Genomic DNA, 24993 nt, shown 5'->3' with positions numbered 1-24993 from the left:
TATCAAAAAAGGTTATTGGCTCTTTTACTTGTAAGGCACAGGCTTAAACCCATCATATTGGACGTTTTTTATTTTCCGCATTCATTTTAATACAAGTTGTTCATCTCTAGAATTATGTTAGCCTGCAAGCAGCCAGAATGTGTTTACATGCCATTACAAAGCCAACCATCTCTTTCAGCACAACCACTTCAGATGGCACAGTGTCATATTTCAAATCCATGTGTTTCAGAACAGAGGAGTGAGAATTAAATGCAATTCATGCCTTTTAATTGCTTTCACGTCCCAGTATGTATCAACAACTGAAGGACATGAAGACAACAACTCTCTGGCCTTTGATTAAAAGCTGTGCAGGAGCAGTAGTGTGTATGACAGCAGATAGACTGCTTTTGTAATGCAGTTTGAGTTTTGAGCGGTAAAGCACGCTGATCCATGTGACTTCCCATTGCCAATTGTGACAGGCATCCACTTAATGGTTATCCACGCAGACATCCAAGACCCAGTTATATCTATTGGTGTGCATGTATGCCCATGTAGTACACAGCCACATCTTAAATGGTTTCCCAGGGATTGTTTGATCAGCGTTAGTATTTTAACATGTCTTTGTTGATCTGGGTTGGCCATGGTAGAGCCCTAAAATGACACATAAGGGGCCGTTCAGACTGAACAAGTGTTTTCCCTAAAAATGTTAGAAGCAGCACAACAAATGTATCTTGAGATGAACTTTTAAAAGTTGCTGCTCTTTTAAACCTAACATGGTGTCTAAGAAATGCGGCACTCGTGCACAAGATGCTGAAAAAAAACAGCAAGATGGAGCACAATGGTGTTGGGCCTCATGTATTCAGATAGAAGACAAAGGCAGGCCTAACAGTCATAAAAACATTCCTCAAGTCCCCTCCTTCTAAGTCGTAAATTTTACTGATAAAAATCGCACCAAAATCAAACAAAGGGAGTCCAAAACAGACTACAAATCCATGAAGCCTTGCTCACTAAAGGATCGAGCACTCAACTCCTATTGGATGAGGCACACAACAGAACGTCCCTCAAACATGACATCATCAGGACTTCAAATAATTCTGAAATGCTTCCAAAGTTGCTTCCAGCGACTTAGTTCACCGAATACGGATGTAGCTTTTTGCTGCTCTCCGGTGCAGCCTCGTGGCATAAGGAAGTAATGTCCGACTTGAAACTGTAGCCATACAATCTCCATCTCTCTGGACGAGTTGAGATTACTCTGTGTTCAACCGAACACTCTAACGGATCCGAAGGAGACCGCCGAGCAATTCGCATCTTCATCCGTTGGCCTACAGAAGTGAAGAGATTAAAGATTTCTCTTCCATCTTCAATCAAGTCGACATTTCTGAGTTCTCCGCCAGCCCGCCGAGAATCAACAGCCGTACGGCCCTCTGAGAATCAACAGCCGTACCGCCCGCCGACAGCCCGTGGAAACGGCCTCCCGTCATCACACGAGCCTCAAGGAACCGGGTCAGAGTTAAAGGACGGAGGAAAACACATTCTACCTGTGTCCTCATGCGATTCAAGTAAGAGGTTTACGTCTGGGCAGAGATAGAATATTATAGCGTGTTATTCTTGTGTTTCAAGGTTTTTGCTTGTACAGTTTACGGACCGCCATGTCCGCTAATTATTAATACTCGGGGTATTAATTATCACGAATTTGTTTTGCTGTATTGTGGTCCAACCAAATTGGATTGTTGTGCATTTTCGCCATCGCGGGTGAGACAGCAACTGAGTTCATCCATTAGAGTCAAATAACACAGGACTTTTATGAGCCCCGCTCGTAAAACCGCGTCTCTGAGTGATGAACACGGCTGCTTTATCTTCAGCTATCGCTTAATAATCTCTCTCTCTCTCTCTCTCTCTCTCTCTCTCTCACTAACCACACTGACACACACACACACACACACTGTCACACACACACCTTATGTGTTATAGGATTCTTTTTATTTCCATATCTAATCATATCACTTTTTAGTTTGTAGTTGTAAGTCGGAAGTTTATTGACTGCATTGTATTAATTATTAATTGATATTACTGCATAAATAAACTTTGTTTATATTACAAAGAGAAGTGTTTTGGTTTGTTTTGCATACGCCTGTGTCATGCTGACGGGATGTCAGTGCTCGGATTCAAACCTTCATTCATTGTTTTTTTCCCGAAAATCGATATTCTTCGGATGTCTTTTTTCCTAAGAAAACAATCTAATATTGAGACTGTTTTAATATTCGGTTATTAGTCCCTGATTCCAGGGTGGTGCCCCGTCAATGTTAATCCTTATTAATATTCTATTGATTTTTGATAATTGATAATTATCTTTGATTGAATTTGAATGATCAATAAGCTAGTGTTAATTTTAATGTTTCATCGATGTTAACAATTAACGATTATCTTTGATAAGTGTTGATTTTAAAGGATTAAAAAAAAGCTAACATTGATTCTCATCAATGTTCTATTGATTTTTATAATTAATAATTATCTTTGATAATTATTAATTATTGCTAATAACCAAACTTGCTCCTAAACGTAGCACACTACATTTACTGGAGTCCCATATGAGGTTTTAATGAGTTAGATCCAATTAATTAATTTAAAAATTGATTAATAACTACAGAAATAATTATTAATTATTTCTGATAGTAACACTGATCTAAACAACCAGAAAAGCCCTACAATGGTCAAAGACTTCCATCTAGAACATTTTTACATAGACAAACAATAGAAAAAGAGTGCGGATAGATGCAAACGGCTCCTAGCCCTTTTCCAAAACCTAAAGTGCTTTTCCACCATTGGGCTTAACGGTTCTGAGCATGGTGAGTAACCATTCCAGTCTGGACGATTACAAAGTTAACCATACCCAGGACAAATAATAATTCTGGTGGAACACCTGTAGTGACGTGACGACTCAGGATTGGTCACTTGCTCTAGTCAGCTGCCTACTAGCATTTTAATGCATCATAAAAGTTTTTTTCAAGAAAATGTTTTATCAAATGTGGGGAAGGAGTCAAGAGAAATGTTGCTTATAGATACATATTTAATGAAATGCTCATTATTATTATTATTATTATTATTATTATTATTATATTATTAAGGTTGGGATCTATGCCTTTTTCACGAATTGATAATCAGAACATTTTCGTGATGATTATTGATCTGTATTGACATTTTTACCAGATATAAATAGGGCTACTTGTTGCACAATAGCTTATGTCTCTTCATACATACTTCTCAACACAACTTTTGTAAAGTGTGAGTGGCAGGGTAACTTAATGTGGGTCTCACACCGGACGCTTCTGGCGGACAACACGGATAATTCTAAAAATAGAAACAATAATTTTTTTAATGAATATTTGCACACAGCCACCGCAGCTCGCCGTCTGTCGGTGGCACCCAGCTACGACTCTGGAGGCTGCACAAAATTCTCCAGCACCACAGAGCGCAACTTTTCCATTAAATTCAACCCATCTTTATCAAAGGATATAGATTAATTACTCTAGCCATCAATGGATGATATATTGTGTATATGTACAGTATCTTTCATTTAGCATACACAAAGTATTTTCAGCTACAAGTATGTCTTTTTGTGGTTTGACAGCTTGAATGAAAGCTATTCAAGGCTACATACAGAGAAATTGCTTAATGAATGTTGCCATTTCTAATCATCGATCGGTTTTTGCAGTTACAACACTTTCATACACTAACCTGGAAACTCATCAACATCACAAAGTATAAAAACCTTTGTAACATTTGTGTGCATGTTGAGTAAATTAACAAATTTGGACTGCCACCTGAACTGCATTGATGTGTCCTGTGGCTTGTCCCACCCGCGACCTGCATCACCCCCTAGAGGTCTCCCAAAGCAATTACGCCAGACTTCATTAAACAGAAGGCCAATTGACAGTGAATTGGAAAGCACACAAATTAGGCTTTTATTTTAAATGTCAGCAAATGCCTCAAAAACTTATCGAAAAAATAACGTGTCTGTCAATAATCAATATATCGCTATTTTGTGACATTCTTAATTGTTATCAGTATTGTGTTATCAGTTGAGTAATATGTTAATGTCAAATTCAATTGGAAATAATTGTGAGTAGATTCACTTGTGCGCTATTTATGTGGCACGTGTAGTTGCTGTATTTCCTAATTAGTCACTTATGTAGTCCATTTTGGTTAGGATGCTGCCTTAGAAGGTACCTTCCTATGTAGGCAGGAGACAGCAAAGCAGCTCACTAGGTTTGGAAAAAGAGCTCCTGAGTTTTCACTTCTGTGGGTGTAATAATGTTAGACTGATGATTTAACAGTGGAGAATGCCTATTCCTTCATTGTCTTCATGTTTGTATTACTTTTGTAATGATGATATTATTATTATGCTAAATACAAAACTTATGAGGATGTTTGTCTCATGTTCTGCACTCATATTCTAGCCGGAATCTCATAACAGAATGTTGAAGTAAAGCTGCAGAAATCAGTTAAAAGAAACAGATCATTAAGTTTCGAGATAGTTTGGGCAGCCATCACCCTGGAGTGAAGCAGAGCAGGTTGTCAGAGCGATGATGAGGGTGTGATTGTCAGTTAAGCAGTGTGCACTAGTCTTGGCACCCCATGCTGCAATCACTACAGAATAGCTGGCTAACAGCCTCTGAGATGATTAGGAACCATCACCCCCCCCCCCCCCAAAGCCTGTGTCCAAAGAGCAAGACCTCCTCAGCTGGAGGGAGACCAGAGATGTCCATCTACCTCGATTTCGGATGCCTTATTATACCGTGTTGACCTCCGCAGTGATGTTGCAATATGTAAACATATGTCTTTAGGGATGTGCCACTCTGGGTAATTCATCTAATGCTTTCACCAGTCTACATTGTGACAGAAGGTAACAAATGAATCAGTGACTTGCTGGAATATTCATGGTGAGCAGATTCAGAGGAATTATTTTCTTTCCTTCATTCTCATTGCATTTTCCCCAACATTCATCTCAAGCTAGTTGATAGTCTGATATTGGGACATGAAGGCAGCTTATTATAGAGGATGTGTCAAACCACCCTGCTGATTTTCATTGAGTCACTCTTTTTCTCAGACTTTGGTTGCTCTTCAGGCGCTGTCAGCCAACAACAACCCTTCACATCTCTCCCCACCGCCAGTCCCCTGAGACCAGGTTTTTCTGGCTTCATAAGAATGCCATTCACAAGTCATACACTGTGCTCATAGTGGCCTTTCATTTCAAAGAAAGTGTGTGGATGTGTGTGTGTGTGTGTGTGTGTGTGTGTGTGTCTGTGTGTGTGTGTGTGTGTGTGTTTGAAAGCCAGGGCCACAGTGAAAAAAAAAAAAAAAAAAAAAATATCCACTGAAGGGGTACCTAGTGAGTGGTTTGATGGAAGAATGGATGACAAAGAAGAAGAGTGATATGCCTTTTATTGTCATGAGTTGAGTCTATCCATTTTTCTTCTTTTTCTATGAATTTTTAAATCTGTTTTCTCCTCGAGGCTAATCCCCCCCCCTTTTTGACGTGCTGCTGTGCTAGAATCATAAGTCTAGAGGAGAGACACGCCACACCCAGTTAAGAAGTGATTTCTGCGGTGGCCATGGCGTGCCTGGATTACTTATCCTGTTGTGACACATTTTGCCATCCTCTGCCTCTCCGCTGTAATGGTGGCTCCTGGGGAGAGTAATGATGAACCCAAAAGTTTATGTTAAATTGTGACCTCGTGGCAGAAGCTGCTATTCTATGTTTATGACTAATAAGACAAGATTGTCTTTGATAATCAACTGAAAGGTGCACTGCCTTGGAAGGTGACAAATATTCTCTCTCTCCCGCTCTTTCATAAGTATGCAACAAATACTTTGTAAGTAGCCTGTAAGTATGCATAAGTACTGTGTGCTACACATACTCTGAAAGTGGAGCGGTGCTTTTTTAGGGCACATCTTATGCAGCTCCCTAGTTCAGTAGTAAAGGCTGAAACATTCAATTCCTAAAGATTTCCAGAATGCACCATTAAAACCAAGGAGCACAGTCGGTTCCCTCACGGAAAATGTTGTCATGTCTTCTTATGCCTTTCAAATCATTAGAAGATGAGCACAAGTGTAAACTGATGATGTCAAAACCTTCTTTTGTATTTAAAAGAGATTATTTTTCATCCATTATGTGGATGAAAGGGAAACATTCCTTCAAATTTTTAAATATTAGAGTTGTTAGTTAGTTGCTATTTTTTATTATTATTTATTTATTTATTTATTTTTTGGTCTATTTATGTGTTCACTTTTATAATAGCACTGAACTTTTTTATATATACAACACAAATTCATAATGTCTTTTATACAGCAATGTTTGTTGGTTAAAAAAAGCTGCATTTTAATGTGCCACTACGTTACAGCATGCATCTGAGGCACTAGTGTCCCATTGTTAAGTAGATTAACACTCTTGCTAGTGCCCAAATTCGTCTTCACAATATACTGATTCACAACATAGGGAACTAAGGAGTGAGAACCCTCACCCTGGGGACCCAAAGCACTGCATATTTTGGATCACTGTGTCCGAATACTCAATATTCATAAAACATTAGTCGAGAAACACCCAGATGAATAACTACACCTGCCAAGATTCTGAAGTGTACATTGACTTCAGGAAAAAATAAATAAAAAAATGCTGAATGCAACTAACCTTATAATTTGTAATGTGTGCATTTAGGATAGCAAAATAAAAAGGCTTATCAATTGCAAGCACACATAATATCCAATGTAAAGTCTGGGCCCTGAAGCAAGTCTAGTTTAGAACCACTAATTAAGTGCGTACTCTGATATGAATCGGCATAGTTTGAAAACACAGCCTACAATATGTATACAGCACATTCAACATTATTCGAGGGCCAAAAATATGTATATTTTTTTCTTGCAATGCAGAAAGTTATTTGAGCTTTTAAGGACAGAAATGAATGAAAAAAAGTGCATTAAGTCTATATAACCAGTATTGTTAAAAGCATCATGAAAAACTTTGATCTGAAAATGACTCATTCATCCTTCAGCTATTATTTTTATCCAACTGGCCATTCAATAGCAGTGTCCTTGTGCATCACAACCTTTCCCAAAAGCTGAAATATTCTGGTGCTGCCCTTGAATCAAAACAAGCCTTTTTAAGGGGACTTGCGCTCCATGATTCACCAGCTTCACGATAGTGGAATTGAGGCCATCCATTCAAGCTCTCTTTTTAAAAGCAGGACCCATGGCATTGCAGTATCTCCAAAAGCAGCCTTTTATTCTGTAGAGGGGCTCCATCCTCTATTGGCAGTGCCATCTGAGTTACAAAATTTACCTTGATAAAGACAAGCACTGTTTATGTCTCACTCAAGGTACGTTAGCAGTGACTCATTCTCAAGCAGGAAACTAAACATTTTGGAGATGGCCGATCACGATGCATACAGCAGATCACAATATCAACTGTGATTCAACCATCAGTTTGATCATGAAGATTACTGGTAAACAATACCCGTACACAAAGAGGGAGGTGGACAGAAGGAATAAGCTCTTCACATATGTGTGGGAGGAGAAACAAAAACCAGAGAATAAAAAGTGCACAGAAAATGGAGCACTGCTGTAAACGCAGGGTATATTTCTCCATGGGTCACATGACCCACTGAAATGTGTCACTGATTTAGTACTCAGCCACATCCATTAGGGACAAAATGAATGCTTTTCTGCAAGAGAGTACCAACGGAGGCTTATAAATGGACTACAACCAAATTAATGATTGGTGTTAAGAAAACTCTCACAAACAGTGATCAGACTCAGAAAGCATACAAATGAGAGAGATGTATCTTGCATCTATCACTGCTTGGTTTGAGATCTTTGTCATTAAAGCGATAGTTCTTCATGTACAAGAGGGACGTCTTTTAACATAGCTAAATAACGTGTCCTGGATGCATTCTTGCACCCATCTGAGCTTTTTTTTAAAATTCTTGGTCTGTGTAAACATGCACTAGAGGAATGTATTCGACCTTTGTGATGCGTCTTCGGTGATATGTGCTGCATTTTAAGACACGTTCAAATTCAAGTTGAAACAAGATCAGCTTTGCAAAACATGTCTCGTTTTGCTCCATTCCTCTGCTGCCTCTAGCTGTGAGTTACATCCTATGCAAACGGATTAGGAATGCACCAGTACTATTTTTGCTCTCCCAATCCGATACCTGAAATTCAGTACCCGCCGATACCGATCCGATACAAATGTTGTTGTTTGTTTCTTAATGAGTTTAGAATAGCTATAACTTTCTGTATGGAACTGATTGGGAGTACTCATTGATGTGTAAAGAAACAAAAACCTCTAACTAAACAATATTTCATTATGGGAAAACAAAAAACAATTATACAATGTATACTGTAATATAAAAGTGTGCAGCCTATTAAGAAAAACTTTGTTTTTGTTAACCAGTCTGCTGGATACAGCAGCAAAATTAACAGTAATTCCAGTGAAAATCTTTAGTAGAAACAAAGCTATTTCTTTTTTACACATTTTATTTCAACTTCTATCTGGACTTGTAAATGGTTTCAGTCCCCTTTTTAGTTCACTTCAGTTGTAATAGGATATCAGTCCACTTTTCAAGCACATAGTAAAGTTTTGGAACCCAGTCAGCTTAAATATTTTTAATATTGTTATTTTATGTCATTCTTTGAGCTGGATGGTAACGACCATAAATGACATGCGGTATTGGATTTGGATCGGGCTCGTTGGACTGATACACGATCTGGGTAAAAACATCAGTATCAAAGCTGATACCGATCCAGGTATCGGATCAGTGCATCCCTAAAACAGATATGGAAGATGTGAGATGTAGGCTGTGAAAAACAATGTGTCTGCTTTGGCCTCTGTCAAAGCATCCCAACATTAGGAAAGAGTGGCTTGTTGAGGTGTGTTTGATTAGGGTTGGAGCTATACTCTGCAGTATGTGGCCCTTCAGGAGTGGAACTGATTGCAGTAGAGAGACCAGCCAGGGTGGAATGAAAGAGGTGTTGGAGATGGACTGGTTAACTGCAGCCATCTCCAAACCACCTGGCAGGAGGTACATCAGCAAGGCAATGGCTCCAACCTTCTGCATGGGAGTCCCTTGTTATTGCCAAAGCAACCAAAGCTCTGCAGGAACAAATCCATTCAATTAAATCAAGTTGGGTGCCTGCATTCCCTGCCTGAATGCCTGGAACCACTACACCTAGCTCCCATGGCCAACCTGGCTCCACTGGGTCACATTTTGTCACTGGAACAGCCACGTTGTGTCTAAATCTTTTTTTTTTTTTTTTTTTTTTTTTTTTTCTGGGACTTGCCAGGCAGTACAAAGGAGATTAAACAGTATGGTGTCAAATAATCTCTGGTGGATTGGTTGCCTGGCAAAGGGTCTCTGCAGACACAGTGAGGAATAGGAGGGGTGTTGTTGTTCGGGGAGACAAGCTTTACGCTCCACTGGATCCAGGCTGCCTGACAGTGGGCTCTGTCATGTCCAAGGATGGCAGATTCTCAGATTCTCATCACCAACCTATACCCTTCATTTCCTCCTGCTGAGGTTCCTTAGCTTTGGACCCTGCTGTAGGGATGATGTGCAGTAATGTCAATATCAGTATTTCTTCATAATTCTTACATTATATATATTATATGTATATCTGTACAGTCTGGCAAGCAACAATTGTAAAGGACCGTAAAAATCGTACAGTGTGCACCTGTATTTTTTATATTTTTTATATTTTTTTGTCTTGTGCAAGGCTCATGGCTTAGTCAAATGAATACCTTGTCACAAATGAGGTTGTGTCCGCCCTCTATAAAAGAGGTCAAGGTTAATCTGACTTCTATTGAGCGTTGTGCACTTTAGTATAGGCATTGTGTGCTGGCCCTCTGTTACTGTCAGCAATACTGGGCTTCATCAAACCACTCTCGCTCAATTTGTCCAATCTGTGCCAACGCAATGTGTGACAGCAACAAAATGGAGGCTCAGCATTACAGATTTTTACACAAAGCCATTCAGATTGCCGCCCCAACCTTTTTTAATACAGTTTTCCTCCAGGCCTCTCCAAGGGAGGGATCAAAGCAAGCCTAGGCCCAGTGAAAGCTTCACTCAGGGGCATAGGCGGGTGACTCAGACTTTCATGTACACCCTTATGCTGGCAGTCATTATGGAGAGTGGAAGCCCTGCAGATGCCTTTCCTCTTTTCATCTCTAAATGCAGGCCTTTACAGGTGGGCCTGCTTGCTGCCTTACCAATCGGGGCCTGGGGAAAGGCATTTTGTGTTGATTGCGCTGTGGGCTTTGAGTAGAAAGAGGCAGGGGCTGGCGACATACTGTGAGCTAGCTAAGGTGAACATAAAACACGGTGCGCAGGGCACAGTGGAGTAAAACCAGTTACGGGGGGAAGTGGTCAAGTTACTTGTCCCCCCTCTGAACAATATGGCCATATATTCAGAGAGCCAACAGTGTGCTCCCAGCTTGTAAAAAGATTTACCCTGGCTTGTTAGTTTCCTGCTGATACCCTGCCCTTTGGCGAGGAACATTTGGCTCAGCAGGCCTTACCACACATCGCCTGTAGATTGAGACAGTCTAATATGATGCGAGATGGCTGTAGAATCTCACATTTTTGCTTTACACTTGGGTTGTCACGATACCAAAATGTCAGAACACAATACCAGGGAAATTTCACCATTCCTGATGCCAATTAATATGCAATATTAGTTTTAGTTATATGATAACACATTCCTTTATTTAAAAAAGTCAAATATTAATTGAAATATTAGCAAATTTAAGTAAAACAATGGCATGAATTTCTCAATTAATGAAACACTATATACAGTACATATACTCACTCTTGAGGTATATATACACTCAGTGACCACTTTATTACATTAACTGAAGCTCCTGAACCATATTTGCATGATTTTATGCATTGCACTGCTGCTACATGATTGGCTGATTAGATAATCGCATGAATAAGTAGGTGTACAGATGTACCTAATAAAGTGGTCACTGAGTGTATATATACCTCGCTGGATAACGAATTGAGTCAGTACAATGTAGAGGTCTTAAGATTTTAAGGCCGAACAAGACCCAACCCCTACTGTCAGATTTTAAACCGGAACCAGACCCCGACCCGAATTCGTCACTCTCTTTATTTATCATTCTCAAAGCATATTTTGTTGCAATAGGCTGTATTTTATGTAAGCATTGTATACAACATTCATAACTGTATTGTAACTGTAAACATTTTAACAAGGCACAAAGTCTTGCGCCATGTCTACAACAGAACACAGGTGTCTCAATATGTTGAATTTGACACAGTGTCTAAAAGGGTGTGACAGTGTCTGGTGTGGAATGCTGAAGAAACAGCGAAACGCAGTGCACCGGTTAAAGATATCTTTCCAGCTTGTTTACATTGGAAAACATTTGAAAAACAGTGCAGACGCATGCAAAAATGGATCCTAGCTCTTCCAGTCGCATGTTTTTGTGAGTGAGAGCATGTGCGCGAAACAAGGTGGGTAGCCCTATTTATTTTTGTATTAATTACAAACCTGAACTTGACCCGAACCCGAAGTCATACCGGCAGTTGTACTAGTACAGGACCTCTAGTACTCTGCACTTCCGATACTGTGGAAAGAATGTTATCGTTACATTTCTATAAATTTAAAAATGACTTGGTACCAAAGTACCTGTACTTTTGACCTTTCTTCTCTTCACACTGTAAATTTGTGCAGTAATAATTGATTACCGCTTAGATATAGATGTACTGTATTTAGGGCAATATGCTCACACTGAAAATAAACATGTTGCTTCCGAAAGTACATGTACTCTGAAATCAGTCACTTTCAGCCAAATAACTGAGAAGCACCATCACCTATCAGACATTTTACATCAATTCAGATATGAACACATTTCCCTCTAGCGCTACTGATAGTGCCAAAACACTCTGATCCAGTGGGAACCAGGAAGTAATCACATTAAACTGGTTAGTGTGATTTAGAAGTTGCATTTTTGTCTAATATTACATTTTAACTCCACTAATGGTTAGGTTATGGTTACGGTTTGGTGGTACAGTTAATATGTAATATGTAAATGTTGACTGTATTACATAATTTACAACTAAAAATGCAATTTTATTTTGTCGTGACTCTGTGGACATTTCACCTGGAAACTGGAGTCCACACTTGCCCATAAGTTCAACAGCACTTCCAGCTTTTCCACAGCAGCAAAACTTTTGACCTACTGTTGCAGAATTTTAAGTGTGACCAATCTGCCCAGGGAGGACATATTTCAGATTTTGTTTCTACTCAACCCATTCTGGCTGCTTTTTCTGGCAGTCACCAATAAAATGCAATGCCAATCTCTGGAACAGTCTCTTTCCCTCTCTGTCACCCAATTGTTTGTTATTGTGCTCCAGCTGGCTCTTATTGGAAACGGGGCAATGCCAGAATGCTTTCTTCAGCTCTGCTGGAGTGATGGTGTGACCTGGACATGTTAATGTGCTCCAAGCCAAAAGGCCAAAGCAAAAAAATGGGCTGACATTTCCAATATGCTACTCCCTTTGGGAGGGAAAAAGAACAGAGAAAAGGAGATAAGGCATAGGGGAAGCTGGAGAGATAGAGAAAGAGGGGTAGCTGAAATAGAAAGAGAGAAGGAAAGCCACAGAGGGTGCAGATAATGAGATAGGGGTTATGCAGTGTCAGCTTTAAACACAATATTGAGTTTTTGTTTAAGTGGCTTCCGTCTCACATTGGTAAAAGGTAGTATACAGTTATTCTATTCATGGCTCCATGGCAACATCACACATTATCTCCTTCTCGTCTCCTATCCATATATTCTCAGCCATTTTTCTTGGAGGTTTGAAAAGGTGTGATGTGGAAATCAGAAATAACTGCATGTCTAAAGTAGCTTTTTTTGTTCTTCTGCAACCTTCTTTAAATCTGCTCTCATAACTCAGAGCTAATGGTGAGGTATAGATCTAAATATGAAGACTGTGTAGATTGAGGCTTTTACCTACAGCTATGCTACAATGAACTGAGCCAATCAATGCACTGAGAAGGCCAAATCAAGCTGTTTTATGACAGGTTTATGACAGCAACAGAAGGGGTAAGCCTACTTATCAAGAATAGCTTCAAGGTTTTTTGGCATGCTTATGTCGATGTTAGGATAATATTCTTGCATGCTGATCCATAATAATCACCTATCGCGGCTTATTTGCAGTGTCATTAGTATCACCCCATATTTTTCTACGAGCAGGTCTACATTTGAAGGCAGTGAAGACTATGGCTGTTACCTAAAGCTATGAACTAAACAAATAAATGCATGTATGAGGCCAAATCAACCCAATACAGGTTTATGAAACAGGCTACTGAAAGTCTACTGAATGTTTGTTGAAACACTGTTTACTAGCTATAGCAAGTCAGTTGATAAGTCACTTATAGTCAGTTGAATATCTGTAGGGGGACCATCAAAATAAAGTGTTACCCAAATAATTTTTGCTGCCTGAATTATAAAATGTGAACCAGTTTTGATATTTTAAAAATGTCAAGCTTAGTATTGATTTATAGAGAAGCAGTGATGAAATTGCCACAAACAGCACTGGAGAGATATTTTGCATAGCTTCATTGGCATCCAGTCCCACAGACCTATGAATGGCCTTATCAAGAAAGCATAGCTCTTAAGCCGTAAGAACTCATGGGACATGAGGAGGTTATTTTGAGGTTATTTAGGAAACAAGGAACACATGGCACAGGGAACAGATACACAAAGAAGAAAGAAAGGACAAAACACAAGGGGCCTGCAATTTTTATTAACCTTGACAGCTGTTTGAAACAAGAAATCAGCTGAGTATCCAACACAGTAATTTTTTGTGTGAATGCGACCTGGCTTCTTGTGTTCTGTTGGCTAAATTACAATAGGTAATCTTTCTTTGTATGTTGGCTGCTTTTATGGCTACCCACTGTGTAACCCCAGGCCCTAAAAAGTGTATTGCCTCTCCAGGGACAAGGGGGAAGAAAGATATAGTTTGAGTTGTGGTTCAGTTCTTTTCATGATCTACTGGAAAATGGAACATGGGTATTAGGGTTTGTAATGAAAATGTCAAAAATAAATAAATATATATTTAACCTCCTGAGGCCTGAGCGTGACTGTTGTGTGCATTTTCCATTTCCCTATTTGATTTGTAACTAGTTGCCCTAAAAAAATATACTAACAAAAAAAAAAAAAAAAAAAAAAAAAAAAAAAACAGACATTACAGCAGATTTTCTGTAAAGCTGCTTTGGAACAATGTGTATTGGGAAAAGCACACACACACACACACACACACACACACACACACACAAATAAATATGCAAATACAATTTATTTGACTTGATTTGACTTTAATGTTACAAGGCTTATCTTCTACTTTCCAACAAAATCTCAATGTTCTCTCTTTGCACTGTCAAACAAACAAGTGATAGCCAGTGCAGAAGCATTTTTACCAATCATAAATTAGCATAATTAATTCTGATTCAAAATAATGGCCAGCATCATCCAATCACTGCCAACCATGTAAAAATGCATTATAAATTCAGAATCTATGTACTGATTACCATTGTCCCATGTCTGCCAACCATGTTGATTGTTCCAAACATCATCTGCAGCCTAAAACTGAACTTTCCAGAATCAGAATAAGAATTAGCTTTATTGCCAAGTATGCTTACACATACAAGGAATTTGTCTTGGTGACAGAAGCTTCCAGTGCACAAACAATACAGCAACAAGACAGAGATAGTATTAAAAAATATAATACAAATAAAAAGTGAATAGAAAATATAAATATATATAAAAATACACAATAAGAAAAAAAAAAATATATATATATATATATATATATATATATATATATATATATATATATATATATATATATATATATATATATATATATTGGAATAATGTACATATTTTGCTCTTATGGAAAGAAATTGTTACTTTTATTCACCAAAGTGGCATTCAACTGATCACAATGTGTAGTCAGGACATTAATAACGTGAAAAATTACTATTACAATTTGAAAAAAAAAATAAAAATGTTCAGAACTTCTTAAACTACTTCAAAGAGTTCTCATCAAAAAATCCTCCACATGCAGCAATGACAGCTTTGCAGATCCTTGACATTCTAGCTGTCAATTTGTCCAGATACTCAGGTGACATTTCACCCCACGTTTCCTGTAGCAGTTGCCATAGATGTGGCTGTCTTGTTGGGCACTTCTCACGCACCTTACAATCTAGCTGATCCCACAAAAGCTCAATGGGGTTAAGATACATAACACTCTTTTCCAGTTATCTGTTGTCCAATGTCTGTGTTCCTTTGCCCACTCTAACCTTTCCTTTTTGTTTTTCTGTTTCAAAAGTGGCTTTTTCTTTGCAATTCTTCCCATAAGGCCTGCACCCCTAAGTCTTCTCTTTACTGTTGTACATTAAACTGGTGTTGAGCGGGTAGAATTCAATGAAGCTGTCAGCTGAGGACATGTGAGACATCTATTTCTCAAACTAGAGACTCTGATGTACTTATCCTCTTGTTTAGTTGTACATCTGGCCTTATATATATATATATATATATATATATATATATATATATATATATATATATATATATATATATATATATATATATATATATATATATACACTATATTGCCAAAAGTATTCGCTCATCTGCCTTTAGACACATATGAACTTAAGTGACATCCCATTCTTAATCCATAGGGTTTAATATGACGTCGGCCCACCCTTTGCAGCTATAACAGCTTCAACTCTTCTGGGAAGGCTTTCCACAAGGTTTAGGAGTGTGTTTATGGGAATTTTTGACCATTCTTCCAGAAGCGCATTTGTGAGGTCAGACACTGATGTTGGACGAGAAGGCCTGGCTCGCAGTCTTCGCTCTAATTCATCCCAAAGGTGCTCTATCAGGTTGAGGTCAGGTCTCTGTGCAGGCCAGTCAAGTTCTTCCACACCAAACTCGCTCATTCATGTCTTTATGGACCTTGCTTTGTGCACTGGTGCGCAGTCATGTTGGAACAGGAAGGGGCCATCCCCAAACTGTTCCCACAAAGTTGGGAGCATGGAATTGTCCAAAATCTCTTGGTATGCTGAAGCATTCAGAGTTCCTTTCACTGGAACTAAGGGGCCAAGCCCAGCTCCTGAAAAACAACCCCACACCATAATCCCCACTCCACCAAACTTCACAGTTGGCACAATGCAGTCAGACAAGTACCGTTCTCCTGGCAACCGCCAAACCCAGACTCATCCATCAGATTGCCAGATGGAGAAGCGTGATTCGTCACTCCAGAGAATGCGTCTCCACTGCTCTAGAGTCCAGTGGTGGCATGCTTTACACCACTGCATCCGACGCTTTGCATTGCACTTGGTGATGTATGGCTTGGATGCAGCTGCTCGGCCATGGAAACCCATTCCATGAAGCTCTCTACGCACTGTTCTTGAGCTAATCTGAAGGCCACATGAACTTTGGAGGTCTGTAGCGATTGACTCTGCAGAAAGTTGGCGACCTCTGCGCACTATGCGCCTCAGCATCCGCTGACCCCGCTCTGTCATTTTACGTGGCCTACCACTTCGTGGCTGAGTTGCTGTCATTCCCAATTGCTTCCACTTTGTTATAATACCACTGACAGTTGACTGTGGAATATTTAGTAGCGAGGAAATTTCACGACTGGACTTGTTGCACAGGTGGCATCTTATCACAGTACGACGCTGGAATTCACTGAGTTCCTGAGAGCAGCCCATTCTTTCACAAATGTTTGTAGAAGCAGTCTGCATGCCTAGGTGCTTCATTTTATACACCTGTGGCCATGGAAGTGATTGGAACACCTGAATTCAATTATTTGGATGGGTGAGCGAATACTTTTGGCAATATAGTGTATATATATACAAATACAAATCTGTTATATACAGATCCAAGGGAATGTATGGCAGAAGAGGTATGGTATGTTGGATAAACATAAATAGACTAAGCTGTGTATTGCACATAATTATTGCTCAATGGGGCAGTTTTAACTGTTCATGAGATGGATAGCCTGAAAAAAAATAAAAATAAAATAAAAAAAAAACGTTCCTGTGCCTGACGGTTCTGGTGCTCAGAGCTCTGTAGTGCTGTCCAGAAGGCAACAGTTCAAAAACGTAGTGGGCTGGGTGAGTGGGGTCCAGAGTGATTTTTCCAGCCCTTTTCCTCACTCTGAAAGTGTACAGTCCTTGAACAGAGGGCAGGGGGCAACCAATAATCCTCTCAGCAGTCCAAACTGTCCTTTGTAGTCTTCTGATGTCTGATTTCATAGCTTCACCAAACCAGACTGAAGTGCAGAGGACAGACTCAATGACTGCTGAGAAGAACTGTATCAGCAGCGCCTGTGGCAGGTTGAACTTCCTCAGCTGGCGAAGGAAGTACAACCTCTGCAGGGACTTTTTCACAATGGAGTCAATGTGGGTCTCCCACTTCATGTCCTGTGAGATGGTAGTGCCCAGGAACCTGAATGACTCCACTGCTGCCACAGTGCTGTTTAGAATGGTGAGCGGGGTCAATATTGGGGTGTTCCTCCTGAAGATCACTATCATCTCCACTCTTTTGAGAATGTTCAGCTCCAGGTTGTTTTGACGGCACCAGTGAGCCAGCCATTCAACCTCCCTTCTGAATACAGACTCATCATCATCTTGGATGAGGCCGATGACAGTAGTGTCATCTGCAAACTTCAGGAGCTTGACAGAGGGGTCCTTGGTGGTGCAGTCATTGGTATATAGGGAGAAGAGTAGTGGGGAGAGCACACATCTCTGGGGTGCACCAGTGCTGACTGTACATGTGCTAGAAGTGAATTTCCTCTGTCTCACTAGCTGCTGCCTGTCCGTCAGAAAGCTGGTAATCCACTGACAGATAGACGTGGGAACAGAGAGTTGGTGCAATTTATGATGATGGTGTTGAAAGCCGAACTGAAGTCCACAATAAGGATCCTTGCATATGTCCCTGGTCTGTCCAGATGTTGCAGGATATGATGCAAACCCATGTTGACTGCATCATCCACAGACCTGTTTGCTAGATAAGCAAATTGAAGGGGATCTAGAAAGGGTCCAGTGATGTCCTTCAGGTGGGCCAACACCAGTCTCTCAAATGATTTTATGACCACAGATGTCAGAGCGATGGGTCTGTAGTCATTAAGTCCTGTGATTTTGGGTTTCTTTGGGACTGGAAGTTTGGAGTGAATGCAATAGCTGCTTAGGAAAGCTAAAGGATGCTCCCTTGCTCCCTTTTTATTGAATGACTTAACCTCCAGTGTGCTGTCTGTCTGCACTGGTCTCGGAACAGTTTGAAATGCACCTTATTTTCATCCTCATACAACCTATAAAAGCAACATTTTCCATCTTTTGAATGCACACATTGATTCTGCACAGTAATGCACAGTGAAAATAGGATTTCTAAGGGGAAAACAGCCCTATAGACTTTGTCTCTGGTCACTGTGTTTAACAGCGCTGTTTCAAGATAAATCAATGAAATTTTCAAAATGGCATATGGGATGAAACCAGAGATTCTAGTATTCTGACTCGAACATGTTAAAATGTAAAAACGTAATGAGGTTTCTTCCCAGATGTAGTTTTGTTGGCGTTTCTCCCAAAGATAAACTCCGTTGTGATCGGTGCCATGTTGTTTTAATACATCACTCTGTGCGTCGAAAGTGTAACCCTTTAATGAAAGCCCAGAGTGTCCTGAACTGAGATCAGTTGGTTTAAATTAAATTAAATTATGCATAACATATAGCGAAGACAAAACATAATGTATGTGGATGAGGATGCAGGGTTACAAGTGGATATAAATAAATATAACCTTGATATACTCTTGAGATATTCTCAACAGATCTTAATTAACAGAAATCTTTCACTCTAAGGGTTGGGTTGGCAGCAATGAAGGGCTAATTTCAGGAATGCATACGGATAAGGGTGGCAGACGGACTGTCTGTGTTTGAACACAACTTACATACTTCCAGAATTATGCTTACATGTTCAATTTAGAGCTGACTGTGAGCCAATACAGCATTTAATAAGCATCCGGGCTGCGTTTCCCACAAGCATCGCTAGCTTAAGTTGATCATAGAGACCATCGGCTCCAGGGGCTTCTACGATCTACTTAGGCTTACGATAATTTTGGGAAATGCAGCCCTGGACATTTTGGCGCAGGCCTCTGTAGGCCAACCTGAGAAGAATGCCTTTTTCCTTTGAATGGAGATCATGTATGCTGTTTTTCTAGCACAGAAAGTAGATATCACCTTTGGAAATGACTTCTTTCAAGACATGTTTTAATGTTGTAAATAATGTTCATAGAACACACTTGCATTTTAAAAGCTTAAAAGTCAACATGAAATGGCATTCACAATTAATTTTGCTTATGTAATGTGATATATTTCTAAGTGAAACAAAATATTCAATGAGAAAAAGAAAGTAGGGCAGGTCTTGATTTTATCTTTAGGGAATTGATTGGATTGTGAACAGTGGGTGTTCCCTAAAATGGAACCAGACCTGAGTGTGAGTTTACAGTCAGATGCCTGTCGATTTCTTCTGCCTGCTGGGAGGTAAGGCTTTTTTTTTTTCAAGTCTAGTCAATTATTTAGCATTATTGCCCTGGCCTTTATCACATTAACATTAACCATCATTAAATTATTGTATGAACTATTGGTAACCAGACTTAATAGATGTTTGGCTATATTAGTGATGTTAGCCATAAAGGAAAATCATTATATTGTATTTTTATGAATAATTATGAGGACAAAAATTTTTACTCAACTTGCACTGATGAATTGTGAAAAATAAGACCATATATTAAGAGACTAAAAAATGAAGTTGACTTCTTGCTCACTTTAAATTACAATTATAGTTACTGTACTATAGCTATTATCCAATACTGTTAATTATCATTGGAGAAATATGCCTTAAAGAGCAACAGAAAGTAGATTATAACACATTGCACATGTAGTAAAAGAGAAGGTCCCTTTTGTATTGTATAACATTTAAAAAATAAAATGGGTTAAGAGCGGCATTCCTTCAACGTCTTTGAAAATGTTCCTGGAATCGCCCAGCTCTGATTGCAAAGAGTGGGTTAAAGAGGCATTAGTGTGTGACTGAGTTCACCCCATGTACTGTTTAAATATTTCTCTGCTCGATTACATTTGCTGAACACACAATTTGTGTGCAATTAGCAAAGCCTTCAGTGCATGGAAACTTCAGTCTGATATGTTTCTGTATGAGTCAGAATGTTGTGCTGAAAAGCAACAAAAGCCTGTGCTGCAGAAATTGTATGCAAAATCAATTGCAATGAGAAAACAAGATGGCTGCCACAGAATTGAGTGTATGCTATCTCAGTCTTACAGGAAGTGTTGAAAACTGAAAAGGTGAAGGACCATTTAGCTCTATTAAAAAGTTGGAGTTTGGAGGAGGCAAGAGCAAAGCCAGTGGATTATTCAATTAAAGAAATATTTTCCTTCATATGGAGACATTTACTTTTATAAAAGAGTTCTATTCCATGAACCAGTGCAACCAGCTATGAGGCGAATCATAACATTACAAACTTTGATTTGTATTCGAAAATCGGAAAAAAAAGACAAAGGTAAAAGATTGCATACTTCGTATTCGTGAAGGAATTATCTACAATCTCATGTACTTCTACAATCTCATATACCTACAATCTCATGTACTTCACTACTCAAACTTTTTTCAAGATGGTACTGCGGATGGCTGCTTCGGTGTGGAGCTCTCTAGCATTTTAGTTACTTTTGTTTGTTTGTCATGTTTTTTGTCACTCTTTCCCGATCAGTTTCACCAGGGAATTACTGTCCTTTCACCCCTGCCCCTGCTACGGTCTGTGCACGTCACAGTTCGGCAGAGCATACCTGATCATTTTTAGCTGGTGTTTGATTATTCTGATGTTTTATTAGACATCTTAGTTGGAGGCGCAGCAGTGTTCTACAAGGGCTCCTAGAGATGCAAGCGAGTGAAAGGCACTGGCGCGCTTGTGAAGCTTCGTCAACATGGCTTTAGGACTCTGCTGCCGAGTATTCATCTGGCGAATGTCCGCTCCCTCGCCAACAAAATGGACGAACTGCTTCTGCTCCCTCAAACAGATAAGGACTTTTCTAACTCCGCTGCTCTGTATTTCATGGAAACCTGGCTGAATGAAGCCATCCCACGTTACATCTGCTGGGCTTCCAGCTGTTCAGAGCGGATCGCGTTGCAGAATCATCGGGGAAAACGAGAGGTGGTGGAACATGCTTTTACGTCAACGAAAGTGGGTGTACAGATGTAACAGCGTTGAAGAAGATATGCTGTCCTAATTTAGAAGTGCTTTTCATAAACTGTAAGCCTTTCTACTTGCCGCAGGAGTTTTCCTCATTTATTCTGGTGAGTGTACATCTCGCCACAAGCATGCGTGAACGCAGTACTGCAACAGCTGGCTGATCACATCACAGACACGGAGCAACAACACCTAGACTCTCTTATCATTATTCGGGGAGATTTTAATAAAGTGATCCTCATCTGTGAACTGCCAAAATACAAACAACACATCACATGCCCCACCAGAGAAAGAAATATACTGGACCACTGCTACACCACTGTAAAGGATGCATATTGCTCTGTCCCACGTGCAGCTTTAGGACTCTTTGATCACTGTCTGGTCACCTTCTCCCGACCTACAAGCAGACACTAACATCAGCTAAGTCTGTAGTAGGGACTGTAAAGAGATGGACTAATGAAGCAGAGCTGGAACTACAAGCCTGCTTTGAATGCACTGATTGGAGTGTTTTTGAGGCTGCAGCCACAGACCTGGACGAGCTCACAGATACTGTGACATCATATATCAGTTTCTGTGAGAATATGTGCATCCTTACTAGGACATTTTAATCATTCAATAACAATAAACCATGGTTTAAAGGAAAACACAGACAGCTTCGTTATGCCAAAGAGGATGCTTAGAGAAGTGGGGATAAAATATTGTACAACCAGGCCAGAAACACACTGACCAAGGAAATCAGAGTGGCTAAAAGAAGCTAATCTGAAAAGCTGAAAAAACAGTTTACAGCCAATGATTCTGCATTTGTGTGGAAAGGCCTGAAAAGTATTACCAAGTATAAGACACCTCCCCCTCACTCTGTAGAGAATCAACAAATGGCTGATGAACTGAATGTGTTTTACTGCAGATATAAAAAGCCCAGTCTCACACCCCTCCCCCGCTCTGATCTTCACTTCACACACAAACCAACACCTCCTGGAACCCCCCTCCTGCTACACAACCTGCACTTATGGTCTGTGAGGAGGATTTGTGCCGGGTCTTCCAGAAACAAAAGACTAGGAAAGCTTCAGGCCCAGATGATGTCTCACCTGCCTGTCTGAAAATCTGCGCTGACCAACTGGCCCCTATCTTCACACAGACCTTCAATAGATCACTGGAGCAATGTGAAATTCCCTGCTGCTTCAAATGCTCCACCATCATTCCAGTCCCCAAAAAACCCAAAATCACAGGACTTAATGACTATAGACCTGTTGCTCTCACATCTGTGGTCATGGAGTCATTTGAAAGACTGGTTTAGGCCTACCTGAAGGACATCAATGGACCCCTGCTAGACCCCCTTCAGTTTGCTTACCGAGCAAACAGGTCTGTGGATGATGCTGTCAACATGGAACTGCATTATATTCTGCAACACCTTAACAGACCATCATGGTTACTGGTGTAACCTCCGTTCCCTGATGGAGGGAACGAGACGTTGGTGTCGATGTAGTGACACTAGGGGTCACTCTTGGGAGCCCGAGACACCTCTGGTCTTTGATAAAAGGCCAATGAAAATTGGCGAGTGGTATGCCACTCCCCTGAACATACGGGTATAAAAGGAGCTGGTATGCAACCACTCATTCAGGTTTTACGCTGAGGAGCCGATATAAGGTCCGGCCATTTCAGTGGGTAGTTCAGCGTTGTGGCAGGAGGGACCAACGTCTCATTCCCTCCATCAGGGAACGGAGGTTATACCAGTAACCATGACGTTTCCTATATGTCACTCACTCGACGTTGATGTCGATGTAGTGACACTAGGGGTCCCTATACAAAACGCCACAAGGCTGAACTGTGTTACATGAACTGGCGGTGTGTGGTGGGCAGACTTGCTGTGTGCCTCATAGCCAGCACACCATGTCGACACGTAACCTCCCCCAACATAGTTATGAGTGTCGAACGGCCCTTTTTTGGGACAAGTCGACTACCCAAAGATAGAGACGGGCTTAACCCAGTTGTGGCCTCTTTTCCCCTTCTCTTTTTCCACTCCCTAAAAAAAGAAGGGGGATTATCCGACTGGGCCGCCAGGTCTAGTCGGGGGGTGTCCCTCCCAAGGGGAGGACACCGCAGAGACCACACCCAACCCCAGAGAGGGGGGGATATTTAAGTGGAAAAAATACATCACATGGTCTTTCCAACCATGTGGAGAGCCTTCAAGGTAGATCCTGCCCAATGGGGGTGGAGGTACTACAACATGGAGACTGGGGCAGAGGGGCTCTGCCCAAGGAAAACGCAGTTTGCCAGCAGGGAAACAAGTTAGCGGAAGATATAGATCGCATGGGGTTAGCCTTACAGGGAACCGCCACATGCGGAGCACATACCCCAGCACCGGGCTCTTAGCTAGCGCATGTACTGGGCCGGCAGTGAGTTTCTCCAAAGACTCGACTGCCACAGGGCTCGGAGGAAATCAACCAGGGAACAACTTTTGTGAACACTACTGGGAATTAACAGCGCACATCTTCAGCTCAAAAGGAGGTGGAAGGTGCTATGTGCAAGCGATACACCCGGCCGGCTATCCCGGGCTTATCCGCTTGTGTTGCGTGCCACTACCTGGGATGAAACCGGTTCCACACGGAGGTTGTAGAACCTTGCAAAGGTGTTGGGTGTTGCCCAGTCCGCTGCTCTACAAATGTCTGTTAGAGAGGCACCCCTGGCCAGGGCCCAAGAAGCCGCTACACCACGGGTAGAATGGGCTCGTAGCCCTACCGGGGGCGGCATGTCTTGGGTGAGATATGCCATAGATATGGCATCAACGAGCCAATGGGCGATCCTCTGCTTGGAGACAGCGCTTCCTTTCCGCTGTGCACCGAAGCAGACAAAGAGCTGCTGAGAGAGTCTAAAGCTCTGCGTGCGATCCAAATAGATGCGCAAAGCGCGCACCGGACACAGCAACGCCATGGCTGGGTCTGCCTCCTCCTGGGGCAGCGCTTGCAGGTTCACCACCTGGTCCCTAAAAGGAGTGGTGGGAACCTTGGGCACATAGCCCGGTCGGGGTCTCAGGATCACGTGAGAATAGCCCGGACCGAACTCTAGGCACGTTTCGCTGACAGAGAACGCTTGTAGGTCACCTACCCTCTTGATGGAAGTGAGCGCAGTCAGGAGGGCAGTATTCAGGGAGAGTGCCTTAAGCTCGACTGACTGCAAAGGCTCAAAGGGGGCTCTCTGTAGGCCCTGAAGAACTACGGAGAGGTCCCATGAGGGAACGAAGAGCGGTCTGGAGGGATTCAGCCTCCTAGCGCCTCTTAGGAACCTGATGATCAGGTTGTGCTTCCCTAAGGACTTACTGTCAACTGCATCGTGGTGTGCTGCTATGGCAGCAACGTACACCTTCAAGGTGGAAGGGGACAGCCTCCCTTCCAACCTCTCCTGCAGGAAGGAAAGCACTGATCTGACTGCGCATCTCTGGGGGTCTTCGTGTTGAGAAGAACACCACTTAGCGAACAGAGACCACTTCAAGGCATACAGGCGCCTCGTAGAGGGGGCCCTAGCCTGAGTGATCGTGTCTACCACCACGGGTGGTAGGCCACCTAGGTCTTCCGCGTCCCGTCCAGGGGTCAGACATGGAGATTCCAGAGGTCTGGGCGCGGGTGCCAGAGGGTGTCCCGTCCCTGAGAAAGAAGGTCCTTCCTCAGGGGAATTTGCCAGGG

General features: G+C 41.3%; 1 protein-coding gene across 4 annotated transcripts in view; it reads right to left on the bottom strand.

Moving 5' to 3' along the window:
• LOC127436792 (synaptotagmin-1-like) overlaps positions 1 to 24993 on the bottom strand; it is a 316083-nt gene that overhangs the window by 156948 nt on the left and 134142 nt on the right. The gene's annotated exons all lie outside the window — the stretch shown is intronic.

This window comes from Myxocyprinus asiaticus, chromosome 47 (genome assembly GCF_019703515.2).
Source record: "Myxocyprinus asiaticus isolate MX2 ecotype Aquarium Trade chromosome 47, UBuf_Myxa_2, whole genome shotgun sequence".
Classification (NCBI taxonomy): Eukaryota; Metazoa; Chordata; class Actinopteri; order Cypriniformes; family Catostomidae; genus Myxocyprinus; species Myxocyprinus asiaticus.
Note: the sequence above shows the minus strand (reverse complement) of the source record. Positions and strands in the feature narration are given on the sequence as shown.